Source organism: Artibeus jamaicensis, unplaced genomic scaffold (genome assembly GCF_021234435.1).
Source record: "Artibeus jamaicensis isolate MK-2021 breed Jamaican fruit bat unplaced genomic scaffold, CSHL_Jam_final contig_1016, whole genome shotgun sequence".
Taxonomy (NCBI): Eukaryota; Metazoa; Chordata; class Mammalia; order Chiroptera; family Phyllostomidae; genus Artibeus; species Artibeus jamaicensis.
Genome location: NW_026521195.1, coordinates 5,393,872 through 5,420,079, shown reverse-complemented (window position 1 = coordinate 5,420,079; position 26,208 = coordinate 5,393,872). Strand labels below are relative to the sequence as shown.

At 46.6% G+C, this 26,208-nt stretch overlaps 1 protein-coding gene across 3 annotated transcripts in view; it reads right to left on the bottom strand.

Annotated features, from left to right (window-relative positions):
- The window catches only part of ELMO1 (engulfment and cell motility 1), a 469,444-nt gene that overhangs the window by 405,183 nt on the left and 38,053 nt on the right, over positions 1–26,208 (bottom strand). Inside the window, exon 2 of one of the 3 annotated variants that reach the window (XM_053661620.1) lies at positions 22,261–22,482. The exons of the other annotated variants lie outside the window; for them this stretch is intronic. The gene's annotated coding sequence lies outside the window, so the exon portion shown is untranslated. The remainder of the gene's footprint in view (positions 1–22,260; positions 22,483–26,208) is intronic. 3 annotated transcript variants of the gene reach the window in all.

Genomic DNA, 26,208 nt, shown 5'->3' with positions numbered 1-26,208 from the left:
GCCAATATGCACAAGTGAGAGTTTAACACATTTAAACTTCTGGGGTCAGTCCCCCTGTTGAGTAGTTTGCTTCATTTTTCCATTGCAAAAAGTCTAATGCTTATTTGTTCAGAGTGCTATTTTGACTGAAGCAATGTCTTTCTTTTAAACAACTCAACACGTTATCGTAGACGCTTAATGGCTGTGCAAACAATTGTAATTCACTGTAAGCCAACACTAGTACTGAGAGCTGCTGAAGATAAGACAGACACAATCAACCCGATTCCCAGTTCTCTCCATGCCGCCGCCCCAGGGGCCCGCTCTGAGGTCAACGGAGGCTCCTGGTTTAAGCACATTTAAGCAAAAATGTTTAATCAATCAGAAAATGGAACATAATTTATTACTTAATATTTCCAAAAACATACTGAGATCATCACCATGGGAAAATGTGCACCGTGTTGAATTTCCTGACACTTATTTTATGATTTTTAAAATTTTTTAATTATATAGAGCATCCCGAGCACGAAGTGTCCAAAGGTCTGACCTGGCCCTGCCCCAGCTTCAACCTGCTTCTCCAAAGAGCTCTAGTTTATTACGCCCTGAGATGACATGTGAAATATTCAACACCAGTATAGGGTGCACAGGACCCATCAGAATGCACACTGGCCATGACGTACCAGTGAGCTAGTGAGTCCTGGCTGCAGGCCAGGGCCGTGGGCACCCAAGCAGCCCCAGGAAGGAAGGTGGAGGGTGCTCAGGCTTTGCTACTGTTATGCAACCATTTGTGTCTAACTGTGTCAGCATCCAGCTCCCATTCCTCCATGTCGTCGAGAAATTACTAATACGTGTTTAGAAATCTTGCCAAAACCTCGGTACCCTTATTATATCCAAGGCATCATGACCACTTGCAAATAAAGTGAACAATAGTTCATTGTTTTTAAAAGATCTAGAACTCCTACATAGTATTTTTTGGTTCTTCGTTCCTGTCTTCCCGATTCCTGTAATATTTCCTCTCCTTGGAAGCAAAGCAGTACTCAAAAGCACATCTTAACAAATTACAAAATCATGGTGACTGAAGAGACAACTCCTGTTTTTATGAACCAGTAAATGGATATCAAATTTTTCCATAAAAATGCCAATTTGTGTAGCCAGAGAGAAAAGGGCTAAACCAAACCAGTTAGCAAGATTTAGGATCTTGCCTTTGATCCTATACCTTTGATCAAAACCCTGACCCCATGCCCACTGTTTTTGAAACATTTTCTATTATCCAAGATCAATAAGTTGCAAGAAATCAGTGAACCTGTAATTCACAGCATCTCTTAATTATCCAATAATTAAAAATCTACTTATGAGTTTCAAGAAAGGGCAGCTACCAGGCCATGTGTCTGTCTTTGGGAAGACAAAGGTAAATCACCGGAAGCAGTTCTGGGATGAATCAACAGTGGCCACGCATAGTTATGCAAATGAGGGATGAGCTACAATTGCTGGATTGGGGGACGTGAAGGCTGTGACCTGAGGAGGGTTATCCCACCCAATAGTCCTTGGTAGGCAGGTCTATGGGGAGTAGGCTGGCAAAAATTTTTCATAAGAAAAAAGGAGCTGCAGGGGAAAAAAGGGAAATGCTTCCTTCAATTTAATTTGATGGGTTGGGATTATCTGGTTGGAAACCTAGACTCTGAAAGGATTAATTAACAGCCTACCCAAGTGGTATTAAAATTAAACTGAAAATGTCAGAACAACCAGCAACTACAAAAAGAAAATTATCTAAATGGAAGAGAGGCTCCAGAACATTCTGTACAGGAGATTGACCCCTGGCACCAAGAGGATGAATTCAACTGTCCAATAGCATCCAAAAGCCCAACAGAACTTGCCATACTTTTCCACCAGAACTCTAAACCCCCATGCCCCTTTCTGTTAAGTTGGTATATAAACCCTCACCTTGATCTATCTATTCAGCAAGTTACTCATTACGCACTACCCCCCACACACACACACAATGAACCTTCTCTTTCCTCCTGTCTCCCTGCCTGCTCTCAGTGAAACAGGAGGACCCAGAGTATCTGAACTTAAGTAGGTAGAAGAAAACTGTTTCTCTCAACAGGTCCCAAAGACAGAAGACATCAGAAGCATAATCCAAGTTCAAAAACAGGATCTCGAGAGTCTACCAGTCCTGCTGGCCTGGGGTGGCAGCTGAGCTCAGGTGTGTGCACCAAGGAACCAGAGTGCTGGAAATCCAGTGCCGGGGTGCTCAGGGGCTTGCACAAGGGCCTGGACCAGGCCGGTCGGCTGGTTCTCTCTCCTTGGCATCCTGGGGCAGATCTGAGACCTGGGCCAGGTACACCGCTCAGGTTGGCAGACGGTGGCAGCACTGAGGAAGTGAGGGGTTTGCCAACTTTCAACCAACATGTGCAAAAGAATGTTCAGAAAACTGACATGAAAAAGGAAAGAATACTGACCAAATTTGGATGCTGATTCACATGAATCTACAGAGAGAAAGAAAAAGAACAAACATCATCTGAAATTGCTACATCAGGTTAAAAAGGGGGAAAGCAACAGATAGTTATGTCTTGTCTTCTATGTAAATACATTTGTATCTCATTGGTTGAATTCTTGACTCTGCTCCCCACAATCTCTCTCCTTCAACAGGTCCTCCTTCAGAAAGTGAAACCTCTATTCGAGCGATCTGAGAATCATTGCTGTCTTTCCTCAGCCCATACACTCATATTCAGGGTCAAGACTAGCAGATCTGACCTCCTAATTATTGGGTTGGCCAAAAAGTTCCTTTGTTTTTTTCCATACAACAGCTCTTAGTAGCGCTTAGCTGTCTTTAACTTCATTCAGAACAATTTTGTTAGACTGCATTCCGACAGCTGTCATACCAGTGTGCATTTAAAAAATGTTTACCAAAATTGGTGAATTTTTGTGCAGCCACTTTAATATTGAAGGTGGAAGAAAATACACAACATGTTCGGTGTGTTATGCTTTACTATTTCAAGATTGGTAAAAACACAACTGAAACACACAAAAAAAGGTTTGTGCAGTGTATAGAGAAGGAGCTATGACTGATCAAGCGTGTCAGAAGTGATTTGCAAAGTTTCTCAGTACTATTGACATTTTGTGTCAATAGTAATTCTCTGCTGTGGGGCCAAATAATTCTCTGCTGTGGGGCTGTTTTCTGCCTTGGAAGGTATTTAGCAGAACCCAGACTCTATCTGCTAGAATTCAATAGTGGGAGAGAGCCAACATACTCAAAATATGCAAATCAATAAAGTTATTGATGAAAATGAAAAATGTGTCTTTTGTTTCGTGGATAAAAAACATAGCAGAATTTTTGGCCTCCCCAATTCCTCTCCCAAATTATTTTCTTCCACCTCCACTGCCACCGTCACTTCCGCCAGGACTCCTGCTCTTCCCCCCACTCCCCGTCCCATACACTACAGAGAACTTTTAGAATCTTACCGCTTCCCTACTTGGAATCCCTCAGTAGATTCCCACTGCTCTTTAGAATCCGCCCCTTGGCCTCACCCTGCATGGCTCTCTCCTTGTTTGTTACTTTTCAGCCACTAAGGTCTGGCTGGAAAGACTCAGGATCCATCCTCCCTCGCTCTCTACCTAGAAAGCTCTTCTGAACTGAAACTCGTTCCCTAACCTTAGTTTTAACATCACCTTTTCACCTTTAACGTCACCTTCCCTGCCTCACCTGCCAGCTTCAAAATCAGATGCTTATTTTCTCCACTAACAGCCTATTCTTTTCCTTTGTACACCTAGTCACTACATGTGATGATACACTTATCTGTGTGCTTATACATTCTTGTCCTTTCTTCTGACAGATGGTAAACTCCATGGCGACAAAGGACGAGGTGGTTAGTTCTCCATGCAAACCCACTGCACACCACAGCATCTGGTCCCGTAAGAGGTGCCCAATAAATATTTTCTGCATGCTACTGAAACTGGGTATGTTAATCTCCGTTTACCTACAATAGGATGCCCATATGACCCAGTCTGCTCAACACAGTCCTTGTCTACACCTATTGTAGGAGCATCACGACTGATAAATCTTCACTTTCATTCTGGGTGGTATGATGAGTCACGTGACCCTACCTTAAGGAAGCTGAAATTCAGAGATCAAATAAGGACTCAATTCTCTTAATTCATAGCAGCTATCCACTGTGAAGACACCATCAACTCTGAATTATGCTGAACCACGGCTCCTAAGGAAAATATAGGGATGGGCTACATCTTCATCAGCCAGTCAATACATGACCTTTTTTAATGCATATTTCTATTTGTGTATTTTCTATTTCTATTTAGAGACGTCTTATTTAATCCACGTTGTGGATTCAGCTCAGTAGCTCGCACCTGTATATAGAGCTCATATAGCACACACATTTTCTCCACAAGGCACAGCACAGCCTTCTTGCACTTCAGAACACTGGGCAGTGCTCTATCACTGCACTCGGTGCTCATTTTCAACAGGAAAATCACAAACAAAAAGTATAGAAGTGGGAAAAACCTGGCAATAAACAGACTGGAAAATGACACTTGTTTATGGAATGGGAGCGGAAAGAGGAAGGCAGAGCAGGGCCACCTTGCTGGAGCTCGGCCGGGCGTGTGCTCACGGGGCCACTGAAACTTTTCACCACATCCCAGAATGACTGCAAAAGCACCACAGGTGCTGATGCGGAAACAAATAAATGCTCACGAGGAGGCGCATTCAGATATGGAATCTGGGACTAGTGAGGGTCAGCTGTAGCTTGTCTAAGGCTATACAGCTGCTGCAGTGTAAGTACAGACCCCAGGTAACATCCATTGTCCCAGCCCATGTCCATCCATTACGTCAGTGTTGCCTCAAAACCCTGCTCTTCCCAAAACAGGGGTCTATTATTCTAGGTAGACTGGTCGTCGTTGTTCAAACCCCTGGACTGTGAGTTTATTCCAGTTCCAATAGAGCGCTCTACACAAGAGAGGCAAACTCTTCTTCATGACGTGAACATCAGTTGGTATCAAATCTGCACCACGGAGGGTTCAACTGCAGGAACGAGCTGCTGCCTCTCTAGTCACAATTCACAAGGGGGGGCACGTTACTTACAGTAGCAGTGGGTGATTTCACAGTGCAATGTAGGCCCAAACACAAACCAACATGTAACTTTACAGAAATGTAAATATTTTTAAGAGTCAAAGCTTAAACCTATACAAACTAATGTCCAGATAAATTCACATGAGGACCATGAGAAGTCCAGTATTCTTGCCTCTCCCTGGAGATGGGGAGATCCCTCCACAAGCTTCCAGGGCTAGATCACTGTTGTTATTCAGGAAATCCCCCATGTGATGAATTTCTCACTTTTTAATAAGCGTTTATTTCCTTCTTTGAAGCACATTCAATAACAAGGGTGGGAACTAATCTGCAAGTTTATGAACGGAATGAATAAAATGGTTTAAGTTACACATTGGTTTCTTGGTCTAAGAATTGAAAAGACTATTCAAGAGTTCAACAGTAGAGAAACACTTCCTAAGGGTCCACTTTATTCCAAATGGCTGTTCCGCCGTGTCAAAACTCTGTGAATATCAAGTAATGTCTGGAATATTTTTAGCTAGTTGTTATACATTTAAGACAATCTCAGAAACACTTGCCTTACATCAAAAAAAGAAAGAAAGTCTTCTTCCCACTCTTTTAGAAACCAATAGCTTAAAGGGGGTTCTAAAATATTGGAGAAAATGAAGCATTGTCTCCTAAACTCAATTTAGAGTTAATAATTTGAACTAATTTCAGACTTACATAAAAGTTCCAAGATGAGTACGACATATGCTCTTCACCTAGAATTCCCTAAACTGTTGGGAGACTAATATTTTGTTGCATTAGCTTTCTCCCTTTTTCTCATATTACTATTTTGTTCTGAGCTGGGAAGGAGTTCAGAGTTTGCCACTCCAGAAGATGCCACTCTGGCATAAGAATTATTGTGAGCCGAAGGCAATTTTCATAAAAGCAGACAGAGAATGAACTTTCTGCCCTCTGCCAATCTGCCCGAAAACAGGGCATACACTCCCCTTAAAAAGGTGCCCCCCACTTCCCATGCCAAGAAGGGAACGACAACCTTACCACCTGAGATGAGACCGCACTGTTACCCGTCCAGCGTCTGTGTGCCCGATGTTTCAAAAGGCCAAAACTCAAAACGTCAGAGTTTGGAGTAAGGAAAGTTTTATTGATGGAGAAGATGTCTACTACGATGATGAGAATCCTACTCATTCCTTAAATCCAACTTAAGAAACTACAGAGTTCAGGCTTCTTTTATGTCAAGGGGAGGGAGAAGGGGAAGGGTTGTTTTTATACAACTCAAGCCCCAAGCAGAATTCTTCTACTGATTAGCATGTTTACACGCAAGATGAAGCAGAAGCTGGTAGCCTGGGGGCCAGAGAACCCGACAGGCTGGAACAAGATGGAGTCCTCGAGGCCAAGCATCTCACTCTGTGACAGCACCGGGACGGACCTCTACAAGCAACACTCACCAAATTAACCCTAATCATCCACTAGTTCACCCTGTATAATTATCTCCCTCCAGTTTGTTGCCTTTTAGGTTTTGAGGCCTGAAGATTCTTTCCTTCATCTTGTTTCTCTTCTAAAGTTTATTATCCTTTTGTTAAGATGCCATGTAAGTCCAAGTTCTAACCACTTCTTTGAGTTACTCCTCACTGAGTTTCTCCCACTGCATGCAGACTGCATGTGCTGATAAACTTGTTTTTCGCTTACTATTTTGTCTTTTATTAATCTAAAGAGCAGGCCATGGCTGGAGAACCTATTGTAGAGGAAAATGAAGTTTTTCCTCCCTTATAATTGTGTATAAGTAAGTTACAAACATAATACCCCCTCCCTATCCTAAATACTTCAATGTCTATACATTTTTTAATTTTTTAAAAGTTCTCACCCAAGGATATGTTCATTGCCTTTAGAGACAGAGGAAGGGAGAAAGAAGACACATTGCTATAAGAGAGAAACATCAATTGGCTGTATCTTACACACACCCTGACTGGGGATCGAACCCATGACCAAGACCTGTGTCCTGACCGGGAATAGAACCTGTGGCCCCTTGGTGGACAGGATGATACTCCAACCAACTGAGCTACCCAGGCAGGACTCCAATATGTATTTGTAAAGATCAAGAACATACACTGACATAAGCACAGCACAATTATCAAAATCAGAAAAATAACATTGATAAACTATATGATACAATTTACAGGCCCTATTCCAATTTCACTAGTTGTCCCAATAATGTCCTTTATTGCAAAAGAACAACAAATCTGTTTCCCTGGGCCAGGAGCCAATCCAGAACCACTCATGGTGTTGAGTGGCTGTCTCTTTGGTCCCCTCTCTGAGACAGTTCTTTGGCCTTTCTTTGTCTTTTGTGAGCCTGACATTTTTAAAAGGTAAAAATTATTCTGTAGACCGTCCCTATATTTGGGTTTGTCTAACCTTGCAATGAGAGCTGGTTATAGGTTTTTGGCATAAATATGACAATAATAATGCCACGCCTCATATCAGGAGACACATACAGTTGGTTTGTCCCATTGCAGGGGTGTCAACTTTGAACACGTGGTTACCTTTGTGCCCGCCTGAGGCACAAAGTGAGCTCATGAATTTTTGCTCTCCATTTCCGTTACAGGTCTTCTGACACAAAACTTTCAAAAAATTTCACACATCGCCCCGCTTGTTTCGTTTCGACTGCCTGCATTTTGTGTGGTATTTTCAGAGATTTTATTTGAGGGGGCATCATTATTTTCTACCTACTTAATTGTTCTTTCTACTTCTGAGTATAGTGTTTCCAGCACTTTCTTTCTCTATTTAATAACGTGTGTTATAGAAAGTGTCTCATCAAAGACCATCCCAGGCATCATTGAAAATGATGTAAGTTTTACACACAATTTGAACTGTACAGGTCTTGTTAGTGTTTATACATGTGGCACATGTGGAATGTGACACTGACTCAATCCACTGAACACCAACATCCACCGTGGTCACACAAACTGAAAACAATGCACCTGAAAGATACGCTCATGTGTACATTCCCTTAGCCCGTTCCCGGGGCAATAACAAAACATCCTAGATGGGGCACATTAACAGCAGAAACTTATGTCTTACAGTTCTGGAAGCCAGAAGTCTGATCCCAGGGTGGCAGTGGGGTCACACGCCGGTGAGGGCCCTCCTCTGGGTTGCAGACCGCCATCCTCTTTCTGTTCTCACAGGGCAGACACAAAAATCTGGCTGCTCTCTGGCCTCTAGGAAGAGTGCCCACCCCATTCCTGAGAGCTCCACCCCCATGACCTATTGACCTCCCAAAGGCCCTGTCTCTACACACCATCAACTGGGCATTAAGTTTTCAACCTATAAATCTCAGGAGGATACAAGCATTCGGCCTTGAACACACATTTAATTATTCTCAAATAAGATTAATGATACACATGCAAAAAAAAGTGCAAGTCATTAGAAAAGGTGAGCAAACAAGAGTGAGCAAAATAAGTCAATTGCCTAAAAACTAGAAATTTTCTATTTATTGATTTGCCAGAAAGACACTAAGTTCCAGATCCATTCAAAGTTGCCTGAGAGATCTGACCGCCACGAACGGCTTCTCTCCCTCTACTCTGCAATGAAATGAGCGAGCCAGGGCCGTGCACCCACACAAGACACGCATCCAAATGCAGGCTTGCAGATCTGTTTGAACTTGAGACCTTATTCAAATAACACGACAGACAGCATATTTGAAACTACTCAGAATTGTGTGACAAAGTGGAAAAAGCACCATGCGTTGTCTCCCAGTTCTGGGGGCTCGAAGCCGGAGGTCACGGTGTCCACAGCAGACCCACACTCCCTTGCAGGTGCTTGCGGAAGGTCTGTTCCAGGACTCCGTCCCACCTTACAGTCGCTCGTTGGCCAACCTGCACCTGACTCTCCCTTTATCCGATCCTACTAGATTAGGCGTCCACCTGACCCCACAACCACCTCACCGCCACTGATTACATCTGCAAGGACTTGATTTCCAAACACAGTCCCGTTCTCAGGTATTCAGTGGGTGAGACCCCAATGTAACTTTTTTGCGGGGGACACTATTCAACCCATGGAGGCAGGTAGAGCCCGGCTCTGAGGGAGTGTCCCCCAACCATCCTGCTTCAGGACAGCACATGTCCCTTCCGCTTTTTGTCCCGGCGATTTGCAATGCACATTTTAGGTTAAGAGCCTAGGAAAGCAATCTGTTGCCCTTGTTTGCCCTGGCGTTTCTCAAATTTATCTGGCCATCGCACCCTTCATACACCCTGTCTACTAACCCGCCTATGGAAGGTACTTCAGGAAATACTTTCAGTGTCTAAGTGTAGAGTAAATGAATAACACTAATAAACAAAACCCTCATCCAAGGGTGCAACTGCCAGCACCCAGAGGTGGACAGTCTCACATGGAGGTCATGGGTCTGTCCTTGACCAAAAACGCCCATAGAAACTAAACACAAACAATAAATAATCATGAATCGCAACTGTGCACGGCATCATCATAAATGATCCTGACTTCTGTCCCATAGTCCATGTCACCAATTTCGTGTAACACAGACGATCTCAGATTCACGATGGCTCCGCTTCTGACTTTTTGACTTCATGATGGAATAAAAGCGATACACATGGATTAGAAACTGTCCTTCAAATTTGAATTTTGATCTTTTTTTTCCTGGGTTGGCTGGAGGCGGGACGACCACCTCTCGTGATGCTGGGCAGTGTGGGGCTGATGGGCAGGCACAGCTATCACAAGGGTCAGCCATGGGTGCCCTGCAGGACGCTGTGCTCTTGGTGCTTTGTGGATACTGTGTCTTTGTTTTCGCCTCCCACGGTGCCCATCTGTGTCTCCTGCTTCTAGGGAGAGGAAGAGGAAGACGATGGCTCTTGAGGCAAAACTCAACAGAACTGTAGGCCAAGGTAAATCTTCCGAGTATGTTTCAGGTAGGCTTTACCCAAACTGTGACGTTCAGTAGCGTAGGCATATTAAACATATTTTTGACTTAAGATATTTTCAATTTGCAATGGATTCATCAGAACTTCACCCTGTGATAAGTCTGGAACAACTGTACAATAATTCATATGCTACCAGATTTCAAAGAATGGCATTTCAGTCCAAAGGGAGGTTGAGTTTGTAGGAAAGAACTAATAATTTGGGGCAGGACATGTTGCGGATGCGGAAACCAAATGTCACCTGGACTCCCCACCCACATCGAGCTACTGCCTAACACTGAACAGAAGTCAGAGAAAGTAACCCTGGCCTTTTTCATGCTCCTCCCCGACCAGAAATCTGCAATCCATACGTGAGATGGCCTATTATTTTCAGAAGAGACCACACAAAATACAGCCACCACCTGTCCAACAGAAAACACATTCCGAATTGCAACAAAAACTTGGAAAGAGGTACCTTTAAGTAGCACACAAAAAAATCCACACACACAGTGTGGCTTCTAAAAGTAAAACTGTGTAACTGATGAGTTTTTGAAGCAGGCCCTGCTCAAACAGTTCCTTGAATGCAGGGAACCATGGGCCATTTCGATGCTGAAAGACTTAGGTTTTTCCAGTTTTTCTGCTTTGAGCAAACTGGACTTTCTTTCTGAAACTTTTAATTCAAGAGAGAAATTACAACGCCACACCAAAGCAGTAGTTTCCACAACAGCAAATTAGAGAGTGCAAATGTGCGGGCACGGCCTTGCCCTGTGATCTGTCCTTGTCATTTTAATTTAGCACAAGCTAAGCCTTGCCATTGCTTTTGTTTTTACTTCCCCACATAGCAGGCTTTCAGCCTTCAGTCTGGGTTACGAATAGTCCAAAATAAAACCAGCCCACATGGAGCCAAATAGCCACATAAGACCTTTCCTTCATGGGTGGAGAAAAAGGTTTCCAAAGTTCAGAAAGAGGATTTTTTTGAAGGCACTAACTGGTCTTGGTAATGTTTTTAAAAGTCTATTTTAAAACATCCAGAGCTTTTCCTTTGCTGTGCTGACGTGTGTGTGGGCAGACACGTGTAATTCTTCCAACAGAAGCAATGAAGTTGTTACTGAAATCTGTCCAGCTCGATCCACTGCTAAAACATCTCAGCCACACAAGAGTCTCTGAGAGTCTTGGATTGTCAAGGTGAGAGTCTCGGATACATCCTCCACCCCGATGCCCTGTGGAACTGTAATGGGCCAGAATGAGCGCTCGGGCTCAGGGAACCGACCGCCATGCAGACCGCTGATGCCCTGCTCCCACAGCAGGGAACCCACCTTCCTCCCACCGGAGGCTGACAGGAGGCGCCCTTGAGCAGAAGGCTTCCACCTCCACCCTGCGTGGAGCATGAAGTCCCCACGCCCCCAAGACCCTTCACCAAGGCTGCAGCACGTGCTGCCCTCGTCAGGTAACAGTGTTCTCTGGAACAAAAATGAATCCTTGTGAACAGAAACAAAATCCACATTTTCCACCGCCCCACTGTGTCACCCAGGTTCCAGAGGCCTTGCAGCCGGGTCTCCCTCCCACCCACCTTTCTCAGCTCTTAAAATTCCCAGCACATTCCCAGTGTCCTTGCCCAGGGAGCAAAGCCGTGAGTGTGTATCAGCTGCGCTCTTGGCCAGCAGCTCACTTGGTCAGAAGTGAGGGCAATAGGGACTGGAGGTACAAAGGCTGTCGCCGGAGCCAGTGGTAAAAATGTGCCACCGACATGGAAATGGGGGCCCTTTTGAAACACCAGTGATCACTGGAATTCAGGGTCAGTGTTCACCCCCACCATCAATCTGTGCTTTGCAGCTGTCTCTGGGAGTAAAAAGTCTGCCTCTTGCCTGAGCAGGGACCCGAAGCCCATCACGGGAACCGTGTCCTTACCCAGCTGTCAGAGTGTGGCACTTGCGTGGAGATTAGTTTCCCATCAAGCCCGCACCCTCGTCTTGGGTACAGTCGGGCAGAGCCACAGGGGGCAGGGCTCTTCCCACCAAACAGGAATCGGACTCACGGGCACAGCCTTGCTGGGCACCCCAAGGAACACGGTGCTGTTGCACCGATTTGTTTTTTTTTGTTTTCCTGAGACCCACAGGCAAGGAGGCCCAGCGACTGAAGGAAAATGAAAGTTTCATGCCCTGTCTGCTGTGGCGCAGTTGGTTGGAGCACTGTCCCCTACACCAAAAGGCTACAAGTTTGGTTCCCAGTCAGGACACATACCTGGGTTGAGGGTTTGATTCCTGGTCAGGGCTTGTGCCTGGGCTGCAGGTTCAGTCCCCGGTCAGGGTGCATACAAGAAGCAACTGATCAATGTTTCCCGCTCACAGCAATGTTTCTCTCCTTTTTTCACTCCATTCCTTCCCTGCTCTCTAAAACCCGTAAGCATGTCCTCAGGTGAGGATGTTTTAAAAAAGAAAAAGAAACGAAGTGAAGGTTAGAGGTCCCTGAGTAGACTGCGGGCCCTGAACAGCCTACTGCACGTGACTCTGTGCCTAAGCCTTCCCACTGGTTCACAGAGCCCGATACGCATCACAACCCGAGCCCGTAAACGCACCACACAGACGGCCTAGACTAGTGCCGTACTTCAAGTGTGGTTGTGGGCTTTGTCTTGTTTGTAAATGGGAACCATGAGCCTGTTCTTCGAGACTTGCAGGCGCTCACCACGCTCACGGCCCCGCCCCACCAAGCTCTGGGTTCTGTTCCCCCGAGTGCCAAGGGCCACAAGTTCTCCATAAGGTAGCACTTCTGGATGCTGCCATCTGCCACGGGGCAAAGATGGCCAAGCCAGGACTCCACAGCTGACCCAGTGACCATCCTGATGCTGCTTCACTGTCCCTGACTGAACATGCGCGCCCACGTCCACAGTATAGAAACGCGGGCGTTTGCGTGACAGGTCTTCTCATGGTCGGGCACAGGAAGAGACGAACTGTGAAATTACACAGGGCAGAACTCGAGGGCAGACCCTCAAAGTGGGACCGGCGTGGGCCAGTCCATGTGTGCCTGCCGCTTCCTTTGAAGAATACAGGGTACCCACCGTCTTCCTCACTCATGGAAGGATCCCCACCCTCTTGGTCTCTAACCAATGGGCCAGCTGCCCAGGACCCTGGCTTCTCTGCCACAGCGGACTGCAAGCCAGGCTTCAGGTTTCCGGCATCTGCTCCAAAACAGGCTGGATCACTGAAGAGTCTCAAGGTTTGGGCCGCCCAGGAGCATCCACCAGGGAACAAGTGGCTTCTACCTAAGGAGCCATCCGGGACCATTAGGTCCCAAGCTGAGTACCCTGGAGATGTAAAACACCCTGGAGGAAACGCAGCCACACCCAGGAGAGAAGAAAGAGCAGCAAACCCTGAAGGGACAGGCAGGATGTCACCCCCGAGGGAGCGCTGCTGGGCTGTAGAAAGAATTGCAATTCCCACCAGCACAACAGCCCTGCCTGGACTTGGCCATGCAGGGAATGAAAACCTGGTTCAAGGCTGGGGGCACTCGGTTCTCATAAGGGAAAACACCCATTTCGACTGAACCTCTAAAAGAGAGCCAGCAATCGGGGGATGTTACAGAGTTCTAGAGATAACAAGAAAGACCTAGAGGGTGATATAAAAAAATAAAATAAAAAGCCTTTCCTTCCTTTTACAGAGCTCCAGTCTTTAAAAAAATAAACAGAAAGAGGGAAGTTGCTACTCTGCTGTGCAGCCTCTCTCTCTCACCCAGTTCCCCTGTGGCCCGAAGTGGCAAGGAGGGGCCTCTAAGGGACCCCAATACAGTGACACATGCCTCTGAGAGGGAACGGCTGAGGTCTACCCACAAGGAGTCGACACAGAACCACAGTCACGCAGAGACGGCCGAGAGTCCACACCCTGGCCGCGCCTATGACTATCCTCTCCAAAGAAGGGTTTGGGTTAGGTGGGAAGCCGGGCAACACTGGAGCTCAGACAAGCCCCACCCCCAACTCATGCCTGGGGTCCTGGGGGAGGCTCCTGTGCAGGATGGAGGGAGTGGGCTGCCGCCCAGGGGGGACTGGACTGTCCCCCCACTGTATTTACCAGGTAATCTGATGGCCACCCAGCTTCCCTTGAAGTTTGTTACAGGGAGGAAACCTGCTTACACATCTCATAGTAAACCATTCAACCAGACTCTGCCGCCCCCCCCCCCCGCCCCCGTCCCCACCCTCGGATCCCACTTCCCACCCTTGGCCCTTCCAACCCTTCTCAAGGACCCAAGCCCCTCTCCTGCACAATCCCATCAGCACATAATACAGAGAGAACCGCATCTGTTCAGGACAAGCATCCACAGTCAGCTTTGTTTATTGACTTTTTTCTTTAAAAAATGCATTTTGAAGCATTCTCAAATTTATGTAAGACACTGCAACAATAGTACAAAGAACCTTTCTTTCTGAACCACTTGAAAGTTGCTGGCCAACCTGAAGCCCCTCCCTCTCCAGTGAGCGCTTCCCACAACCACGAGAGTCCCCTTTGTCACCACAACACAACCAGGAAAATCAGGACATGCGGCGTTTGCCCCTCAGGCCCCGTGCCAAGTTCACCAGTATCCCTGTAATGTACTCTGTGACCGCAGGCTCAAGTTCAGAATCGCACCAAGCTTTCCGTTAGCACATCTCCTTAGTTTTCTCCACTTCCTCAGCCTTCCGTGATTTTTCTGACCTTGACAGTGGTTACAATCACAGGCTGTGTACTTTTTGTGTAAAGTCCCTTAATCTGGTTAATCTGGCTTTGTCTGATGCTTCCTCTGATCAGTCAGGTCATGAATTTGGGGCAGGAGAGTCACAGAAAGGTGAGGTGGCCTCCTTTTCCTTGCACGTTACCAGCCACTGCATGACTTGAACTTGTCCCTTGGGCAGCAATGCTCATTTTTACCCCAGCTTATTCACCTGCTGTGTGTGTGTGTGTGTGTGTGTGTGCGCGCACATGTGTGCATGTCAAAGTCTCACACTCCCTGAACAGCGGCCTCCCCATCCCAAGGACAGGCCGAGCTCAGGAGGGCTCTCCTCTGCCCTCTGTCACCGGAGAGAGCTGCAGTGACAGCAATGGGAGCTGGTTTATACAGACACATTTACCGAGATGGGGCAATGCAGAGGAAAGGAAACAAGGGAACTGACATGCTTTTGTGGATAAATAACAATACCTTGGGTCCCCCTGGCACAATTTTTTCATAGCTAAATAGTAGCAAGTTGCATTCACTTTTTCATACAAGAAAGGACCCATTTCATTCATTCGTTTATTCAAGCCACACGCATTTATGGTGAACCTCTCTCTGTTAGGCAGAGGGACACACCCCTGCCCTGAAGGACAGCACAGTCTCTCACAGAAGTGTTACTAATAAGCAGCCACGGTGCCGTGTGGAGATGCTCACCCTGGTCCACGTGGGGAAGGAGGCAGTCCAGCACAGGTACAGCTGGCTCAGCACAGCCCGGCACATTCTGCTTGAAAGCAGGTGTTCACTGATCCCATATCCAATTGAGCAAAGGTGAGCTACAGGAAAAGGGAAGCTGGAGAACAAGATGGTTGGGGACTGGGTCAGAGAGGCCTTAGCATGCTCAGAAGTCTGTCATCCCTTCAGCCATGGAAGCCACTAAAGGGGGTCAGTGCAGCCGTGTGGCAAGATGATGTGGGTATTTTTATAACAATCCAAGAGGCCTTTCTGCAGAGGGGGAGAAGGGAAAACAGGAGGAAACCCAGGTGCCCAGGACGTATGTGAGCAGCCAGCGAACTCGTCTTCCCAACCAGAGGCTGACAATGGTTCATCTGGGGCACGAACAGTGTGGAGGAAATGGGGACCAGACACCACAGAAACCCAGGATGCAGGACCCCCAGGATTTTGCAGGAGTGAGAAGTGGAGGAGGGAGAGGGATCAGGAGGGCCCAGAGGGCTCCTGGGTAGAGTGGATAGGGGAGGGGGGTGCCTTTAATCACAATGCGGAACACAACGGCAGCAGGCACGGCTAGCTCAGCATTCCAGGCACAAAACCAGCTTCCCAACCTTGTAAACTGGGGATCCTAGTGCATTACATTCAAGCTGGTCAGGAGACTGTTTCAGGGACAGAGTTCATTGTTAGAGATGGATAGGACAGCGTGGTGAGTTGCAGCCCTCGGATTTTAATTACATTCGAGTTTCTAACATTGCCCGCTGAAGTGATGATTGTGGGCGTAGCTGGGAGTGGTTTCACAGTATGAGAGAGGTGTTTAAAGGCCTGCTCTTCCTTGCCTCTCCTCCTGCCATCTCACACTTCAGTTCCCCTAATCAGTCCCAGTAATTTCGGAGCTGAGGAAGCCTACTGTTGACTTAATTTCATAGCAGACCCCTCATGTACTTTTAAGCAAAGTGAATTATAATCATTTTTTCCTCAAGAACTTGATGAGATCCTTGGAACAAAAAACTAAAAACACGCTACAGTGTTTTTTTTTTTTAAAGCGAAGCTTAGGAAGTAGACATTTACACAGTGAGAGATGAGGACTCCATGTTTGGCCAGGATCAAGAGGCATGACGGGTCTTCATCACACTGTGTCTTATCGTTTTGTTCTGTTGATGTAATGCAAGCACCTCTGCTACTTCTGATTCAAACCACTTCTCTGCATATGCCCCATAAGCAAATAGGCAGGTCTGAGGCAGGAGATGGGGACGTTCCAAGTGAAACCCATCCAATGAGTAAAAACAATTGCACAGATATTTTGCACACTTTAGTGTTGATCAACAGGGAGCAAAAACATGGCAGTCCCATAGTTCCTTGGTAGGCTATCTCGGCCTACTTTTCTTCCCTTCTTTCTTCCTTTGATTTATCTGTCTTCTGAGCACTGACCAGACTGAGTCAGCTTCAGTCACACTCTGCCATTGCTCTCCTTGGGTGAGAAGCATGGGTGTTTCCAGGGAGACATGGCCAAATGTAATCAGTAAAGAAACTTGACTCGTATAGACCTGGGCTCATATGGTGCCCGGCATTACAGTCTGCCCACCCTGTTCAGGGTCCCTTGAACACTGCTAGGCCTGTTTCCTCCTAGATACCATGCAGCCCAGGATAAGCTTCCCTAATAGATTGTGAAGATTCAATTGCACAAAGCGTGTGACAAAGATTCTCTCCTTGACCAAACTCAAGTACCTCTACTCAACTGGGCCTAACAGGGGGTTTGTGTCTCCATCCTTGTGGAGTCCAATTGGAGCAAGAATCCTGCTAAGTCAGTTTAGAGAGAATCACCACCCTGCATATCTGATCATCCTTCAGAGAGCCAGCTGACCAAATTCCTAGGCCTTTTATCCCCCCAGGACATATGTGATCACCCAGCCCTGCTTTCCAAAAGAATCCTGTTTGGTCAGTTTAGCAGAATCCCCCATGCCTGATGGTTTCTCTCAAGAATTTCCCATCCACGCACCTGCGCTCTGCTTCTTGGCGACTGCTGCATTTGGAGACCAGCCCAGTTCGATACTGAGGCCCCGCCCCCTGGCCTGATGACAACTGTTCCTTAGCAACACCTGTGTTGTAGCTTTAGCCACTGTCCAGTGCTGGTTTTTCTCTGACACAGGTGAGAGCCTCGAACAGTGCTCCTAGTATACAGCCATTTTCAAAAAGTTAAAAACATGACCCTCGCACAAATGTAAAATTAATACATGAATAAGCAGTATAATTTTATTTAATTCAGTGAGAAAACCAACAAAAAAAATTGTTTCACAGGCTTGCAGCTGGGGGTGGGGGCAGATTTATGTACAGCGACTAAAAGGCAGAATGCTGGAATAAGACAGCTAAAGTGGCTACGAATCTGGTAACATCCTGCAGGACACCCAAAATTGTATCTTTGGGGTTGTCTTGTCTAATGGGCAAGGATTGTTTGCATTGTACCATTTTCTACACTATTCATCTACCCTTATAGACCTGTGAAATATAGTAATCAACAGGAAATAGTAAATCAAAAGTAAGCAAAATAGGCACACAGACCTAGACGACTTGATGAGATCCTTGGAACAAAAAGCTAAAACCACCCTACAGTATCAAAAAAAAAAAGGTAAGCTTAGGAAGTCCACATTTATACTAGACAACGAGATAGCCCTTGGGTGGGAAACAACCAACGTGACTTCGAAGGGACCCATGGTCATACTTTTGCCTATTTCCAAATTTTAGGAATATCACAGGTGTTTAATAAATGTTGACCAGAAAGTAATTATTTTGATATACGAAGTCCTATAGGACTCAGGCAAAGGAATAATAAGAGGAAAATTCATAGCATCAAATGCTTTCATTGAACAAGAAAAAAGTGGAAAACAATGACTGCATCACATCCTCATTCATTGGTCTAAATCTGATTGCTGAACCCTAAGAAATTCAGAATGGTGTAGATGGAAGATAGGAATTTTTATCAGAAAAAAACCGAACTGGCTAGAAATACAACATTAGCCATAGTCTGAAACTCTAATAAATAGGGTAGAAGGCCTGCAACATGTGTGACCCGCTGAACTTAACTGACTTATAGAGTAAGACAAGAAATAACATAAGACCCAAGAGAGACTCAAAATACTTTTGAGTTTCGATCAAAATACTTTTCTGTGGCCTGCCATCATGACAAACTTTCTTAATTTCACTTCTTCTTCATCTTTGTGTCCCTTTGAATAACAATACTCACGATCCCTCATGCTCAAAGTAGGGAATTTCTGTTATCAAAGGCTGGGGAACTTGAAAGAAGGTTCAAGCTCCTCTTTGAACGAACATGTGGAAAAGTGCAGGGTGAGAGAACGGCCATACAAGGAGCCCCATTTGGTGGCATGCCCTCAACAAGGTAAGGTTTGAGGTGTGTATTATACAAGTTTGAGGTGCTGCCAGCACTGGGGTGGGTCCCTCGGGCCCACTTGCTAGTTCTCTCCCCCCAGGAAGCCCCCATAACCTCTCTGAGCCTCACCAAGCAGCAGAGACCCTGACACACAGCAGACACTGGTAAGTATGTGCCACCTTTGTCTGCTCCAAGATCATTTTTTTAGAGAAGTACACAGAACATGCTTTTCATGTGTTCTCAGTCACCCAGACATTAAGAAGATTAATATTGTTCATCTGGTAGCTTGAGTGCAAAAGGAGACCCCTTTGCAAAAAAAAATTAATTCTTACAAAAGATTAATATTGTTGACCTCTTCATTTTCCCTTCCGATCTCTAGTACTTTAAAGTTGCTCTCACATGAGAACACGCTCCAACCACCTATTCATTTAAATGTAAGCCTTCAACCCATCATCCTGTGCTCTTTTTCTGAATATCTTTTCACTGCTTAAGTAATAGGATAAGGAAACCCAGGAAGGAACCCAAAATGGACTCACTTCACCAACTTTCTTCATGGTCCTGCTTTGTCTGCCTTATTTCAGTTACCTCCTGACATACGATCCCTGGACACTTGAGACAAAAGAAAACTTTTGTAGGTAAGGAAGCCGAAGGGCAAAAGTGTCCTCCCTGGGGAAATGTCAGCAGGAGAAGGATCAGGACACAGCACGGGCTCTGTATACGGCAGCTAATGCCACACGATGTCTCGGCTTCAGTTTCACCAGTAAATCCCTCTTGGAAAATAAAAAATAAAAAATAAAGCATGACCTTAACTAGGGCTCTTTAATGCTTCTCCTAGACCCAGTCCCCCAAGAGACCTGACCAACAGGTCTGCACTCTGTGTGGGAGACTGCCCTCACCCCACCCCACCCCAAAGGCACAACAAGATTGTCCTCACGAGTCCCTATTCCTGGCTCTTCCCTGGAAACAGCAGCCTCAGTGTAATGACCTGACCTCCTGGGAGGGTCATCCTCACCTTCGGGGCACGTTCCAACGAGGAAGGTGAGGACGTTATATTGAGTTATACCAGATTACGAGAGGAAGCCAGTCCTCACCCAGTACCATGAAGGCTAAACCTTGGTGGGACAGGCAACCCTGCTCCACCCAACAAGCCAGCCACTGGCCCGGCACTGGCCCTGACACCGGCATCTGGAAACCACGCTCTGCCACTTGGCTGGACAAGGATCCTCAGTCTCGAGCTGGGTTTATGTCCTGCCATCCAGAACCACCTCGAGCCCAGAGGCACATTCGTTGCAGGGTCTGGCTGCTCCCTGGTCTGTCTTGTCTTTCATGTCCTCAGTCCAGGCAGGACAAGAAGGGCTGGAAGCCCCTGCCCTCTCTCAGCCCACTCAACACACTCCAGGGAGAGGAGGGAGGGAGGGAGGGGAACAATTCTCTCCCAAAACTTGGGAAGGAAGACGTAAAGCAATTTTGCCACATATCAATCTAACATTTACGTACACTTTTCAGCCAATGATTTCTTGCTGGAGGGTGCACCAATTTTCACCAGGGCCCTACTTCACTCTCGGGAAGCCTGGTCAACAGTTACCCTGTTCCAGCACATTCCGCCCCCCAGTGCCAGCCCAAGGCAGGCAGGGAGGAGAAACCCAGGTATTGAACTATGGGCCCCGTGAACTTTTTATCTTTTCCTTCCAGTAGACTAACGCTCACCACTCTGTTGAACAACATGCACCTCTGCCCTCTGTACTAGGACTAGCTGAGTGGCTCTGTGCTGGGGAAGTTGTAAGCTCGAGTGACTTGTGGCACCAGTCCTCCAACAGCGGGAACAGATTTTTCCGTGTCCTGGAGGGACCTGTTCCCTTGACCTTTCACAGCGCTGTTTGCAGTAACATCAAAAGGGGAGATACTATAACCGCCACACCGTGTGCTGGCATCCTCTTTCTCCCCTGGAGTCATGGTGGGGATTAAACATTTTAAAATATGCAAATCATTTCACACAATCCAAGCTGTTCTCCAAATCGGATAATTCTCTTTCGCTCGTATTTATCTGAGAAGTGCGGATGCACTGGAGAGGGGCAGAGCGACTGGCATAGTGGGAAGCCGGTCAGTCTTGGGGACTGCGACATGGGACAGCACCTACTTGGGAGGGAGTTGAGTGTTGGAAATGAGATGACATGCCCTCGCTGGTGTGGCTCAATGGTTGAATGCTGGCCTGCAAAATCAAAGGGTCACTGGTTTGATTCCCAGCCTAGGACACATGTCTGAGTTGCATGCCAGGTCCCCAGCGTAGGGTGCGTGAGAGGCAACCACACATTGATGTTTCTCTGCCTCTTCCACTCTCCTATCCCTTCTCTTAAAAAAAAAAATGACACTTGTGGACCTAGTACATCAGACAGCAAGTGCTCCCTGAGAACTAAGACCCTCTGTCTGTCACACAGCAGGGTCCCTTTATTTAAATACCATACAAATTAGACCTGAAGGGCACCACCCAGGGTTAGGAGACACCCGCAGCTGCAATCGGCATCTGCATGACATCCAGGGACTGCAGCAAGCCATGCGGGCTGTGAAGCCACTAGAGTTACTGCAACACGGAAACACAAACAACAACTCTGTGTCAGCGTCACCCGGCAGCAGAGTCACCCATTCATCTGGAGGGAGCACAGATCTCACTTTGTTTTGTTTTGTTTTGTTTTGTTTTGTTTTGTTTTGTTTTGTGTTTTTAAATGTCTTTTTCTCTTCCCCCACAAATCATGAAATCCCTTCGGGGCATCAATGCGAATTGCAAAACCTGCAGACTGGAAAACATGTTTAAAGCCCATGGCATTTTCCAGCACAAGTGCAACACTGACATCGCATGTACAATGCCCACCTGAAAAGGCCCCACATCTCACATAAAGCTGGAAGGGAGTCCAAAGCGGGTGGACGAGCACACTTGTCATCCTTGTCAGTTACCGGTACTGCGGGCCCTTTGATCAAATGGTGTTTGAAACGACCGAGAGAGATCAGAGTATTTGAGTTTAAGGGTTTTTCGTGTTCTACCGCTCAGGGGTCCTGACCTTCTGCCCCCTCTGACCACCTCCTCATAGAGGAAGAAGTAAGGCTCACGCCACTTTACAAGCAGCCACACCCTCCTCCTTCGGGACAGAAAACAAAACCGATTTCCTCCCTACATATGCGTGACGTGCACCTGCTACAGCTTTCAAAGCCAAAAATCCAAAGGATGTAGTGGGGCACAAAATAATAGCATTATCTCTCCCCGCCCAAGAGTCTGACTCTTGGCACAGACAGAGATCCCTGCCATCCTGTGACCCCAGGGGCATTCACCCTTAACTGAGGGGCAGAAGGCTCATCCACGGGGAAGCCCTCACCGGGGAGGAAGCCAGAGGTGGGCCTGTCCAGGAAGAAGTGGGGGCCACTCACTGTCCCTGCAGGGACCCCTAGGCCTCATCTTCAGAAACTCGGGGCTGGAGGGCTGACCAGCTCAAGGCTTCCTATCACAGATGGATGAGGACATTTACCCAAAAAGTGGCACGTACCTCCTGCAACAGTGCCTCGGATGAGTGAGCGAGGCCTGGTCCAACAGAATGACTATCTGACCCAACAGAGGCCAAAAAGACATCCGAGGAAGTCCGCTATAGGTTGCTTTTCTGATGAAAGAGGTGAAGTGAGAGATGAGCTGATGGTGTTTCCCCTTCCTCCTTTTTTCCTACTGGGCTTGTGAGAGCATGATGTCCGGTGCCACAGCAACCTCTTTGAGACTATGAAGAATGAGCAAAAGACAAAAGGCCAACATATTGACTTCCTATGGAGCAGAAGGAGGGAAAAGAGCTTATGTCCTTAATGACATCTTGAGCTACTTAATGAATCTGAGGCCACTTGCCCTGGGCTTCTGGTTAAGTAAAGAATCAATGTAAATGTCCTCATAGTAAAGACCTTGTTGATCTTCTTCCATGATACCCTGCTAAACACGAAACACTTGTCTAGGTATTTCAGAATCAGTGCATATTTTTGCACAAATTATCTCTCAGCTCTGTTCCTTAAGTCACCAGGAAAGGTAAAAAGTAAGGAGGAATCGTACGGCCACCTCAGGAGACAACATGGCACCTTCTTGTAAAGTGCAGCATTCAGAGTAACCACGTGGTCCAGCAATTGTGCAACAGCCACCAAGGCTTGAAGTAACCCAGACGAGTCTTAGGTGCACATTTCTAAGTGGCAGAAGCCAGTTAGAACAGGCAACAGGCCATCTGATTCCAACTACATGACATTCTAGAAAAGGCAAAACCACCAGACCCGGAAAAAGATCAGAAGATGAGTGGTTGCCAGGGCTTTGGTGGCTGGAGGTGATAAGCCAGGGCAGCTAAAGGGACTGTTCGGGCAGCAAAGCTATTCTGTGTGATACAATAATGGTGGTTGTCTGACCATGTTCACTCGTCAAAACCTTCTACAACACAAAGAGTCAACCTTAATGTAAACTGTGGACATTAATGAATAATAATGTATCAATATCGGTTCATTCATTCATTCAAGTGCATCGGTTCATTAGTTAAACACTAATGCAAGATGATGAAAATAGGGAAAACTGCAGAAGCCAGCTTAAAAGGTAGAATCTATTAGTAAAAAAAAAAAAAAAATAGGAAAAAGGAAAGAGGGGATGAGGGGGAAGAAGAATCCCTAAAACAGTAATGGTTTTCTTTTCAAGTCAGTCCAGAAACTAACCCAGTGGGATGAGTTCAAGGACAGGTTTGAAGCTGTCCCTTCCAAAAACCACCCTGCCCTGCTCCCACCAAGAGCGACCTCTGACTTGACCTTCACTCCACTCCACGTGCGGCAAGCTTCTCCTATGCTCCCCATGTGCTCTCCAACATGGGGACCATGAATCCCACAGGAGTGCCTGGCTCCTGGCTCCTCCTTGCCCTCTCACCACCACTCCCTCCGCTTTCCAGGGCATCCCTAGGGCTCCCGGGTTATTCTCACCTCTCGTAATGACATCTCTGGGGAATAAAGTATCCTTCAGATGCTCGTCCACCTGAATGGAAATAACCACCCTACAAATAATAAACCCCCTGGCATTCAGCTGGCTTCTGTGAGGGTTCTCTTGTACCCCAGACACTGTTCAGCCACCCCTCCCACCCCATCCACAGGGCCCAGAAGGGGAGCCAGTGTGCAGCCAGCTTCGCTGTGGAAATGCAGCAATGTGTCTAACTTCAGTAGGAACAGGAGGAGGTACCACGCTCCAGTCCCAAAAGCTTCCTGGGTATTTTTCCCCATAGTTTCCTTTGGGGTCTGGAAGGCTGACTTAAAAATGTGTATCTAAATAGACTGAAGTTGTAGCTGGGTAACTTATTTGATGAAAAAAAAAGACAATCTAGTTTAAAAATCAGCCATTGCTTGTCTCAAATCTCTTCTTTTTTCCCTTTTTTATTTTTTCTGAATAAATGTGAATGGGCACATAATCAGGAGTCCTCACTAAAAGTGTGGACTTTATGAAATTGGCTGGAAAAAGGCATTTACTGAGCAAACATTCCCTGGAGAGAAGTCACTGGGGCCAGATCAATGAAGCCTTGGTAATGGGGGCCACCAGCTGGGGGACTGAAATGCCTGTGTTAAAAGGTATAATTTGGGGTGATAATGGGATTTCATCTGAATGAATCATCCCCACAAGTAGGGCAGGCATGTTTTTAAAACCTGCAGACCAAACAACAAAGATGAATAACAACGAACAGTCCTTCCGGAATGGCCAGGCTTTCTCACTACTCCCAGCCTTGGCACGTGCTTTTCCCTGGAAATTCCTCCCCCGCCCCCAACCCCCACCCCTTCCTTGTCCCACTTCCCTGCATTACTCAGAATACATCCAGAATGTTCCCGCTTCGGAGAAACTTGCCAATTCCCCAAAGTCGTTCTTCAGTTCTTCCTCCCTGCCCCACAGGGCCCAGTGCCTCCCCTTTCACAAGGACCGGGCTTGCATACCTTCCCCTCCACTTGCACTCCCAAGGCCCAACCTCCCTCTGCTCCCTGTGGCTCCAGCAGTGGAGACAGCACATCACCCACAGACACCCACTCAAAACACGGATCACAAAAGAAATGAACCCACAAATGGACTTTATGGCACGTGGCAGCTTTTAAAAGCCTATAAACAGAGTCTCTTTCAGCAAGAAATATTTTTTTAGCTTGACAAAATATGAACATGCACTTGGGGCATCGTTTGGCATAAAAATAAGCTCACCAAGTTTGACCATGGAAAGCTTGCTTGTCTGCCCTTATTCCTCCAAATCAAAAAGTCAAACGAAAACATTTCCATGTTGCTTTGACTGACATCTGTATCTGTGAAGACCTGACTTGCCTGGAATTGCAAATGCTACCCTTGGAGACAATGGGTTCCTTTCTTCTGTCTTCGGCAAGCATACAGCAGCTAAACTCACATGTGCACGGAGCACAGAAATCACGCTTGGTATGCTTACTGGGACTCAGGATGCTGAGCTCGTTAATGGGAATGACACTGTCGGGAAGATAGTCTTATTAGTGTGGAGGCGGTGACAAGCCCACTGGCTGGACCTCATCCAATGTCCGAGACCTGCGAGAGGAAACTGCGTGGCCTCAGGGACCCTGCACAGGGCTGCTCTGCCCCAGAGGGTCATCTCTGCTGGTCCAAACAGCTGGCCTCCGGGCCGCTGGCCTCGAGAGCGCTCACCTCGGAAGCATGGGTCAAAATTTACTGGGGAACCCATCCTAATAGGGATGATGTCGACACTTCCCTTATCAGTGAGTCCAAGGTTCACTGCAGCCACAGACAGAACCAGAAAATCAGGAGAGAGAAGAAACCCAGCCTTCGGGGTACTGTTACGCTGCTTCTAGGACCTTGCCTTTTATGCATTACATCTGAGGGTCCCTTCCGTCATTCCTTGGCCATCTAGGCCCTGTGCCAACTATGGTCAGTGCAGTAAACAGCTGTCTTCCTGGGGTGGTTGGTGGGAGGGAAAAAAATGTTAGGGGGAAGTCTGTGCTATCAAAATCTTTTCTTTTTTTTCTCTATTTATACATTTCCCACCCTCGTTGCAAATGTGAAAGGCTTCCATTTGATTCAATACTGAATTCCATATAACCCAACATGAGACAGGAAATATTCTTAGTAAACAAAAGAAAAGGTAATAAAAAAGTTAAAAAAATTTTTTAGTCTTTTTTTCATCTTTAAAATATACATACTGACTAGAAGACCCCCAAGGTCCTTCCAGGTTTACAGCTGGATGACTCATGAGTCATCAGGAAAATGTCCATTAAAACAGCACTAAGATAACTGCATTCACCCTTTGGATGGGCAAAGATGAAAGAATTCCACAATATCAGCATCAATACAAGCATAAAACAGGATGATGTACGCTGCTGACTACAGTGTGAACTCATGTAGCCTATTTGGAGAACAAGTTGGTAAAGCTGAATAAATCTATGGGGCTTTATTCAATGTCTAAGATAATCACATACATGTTTAT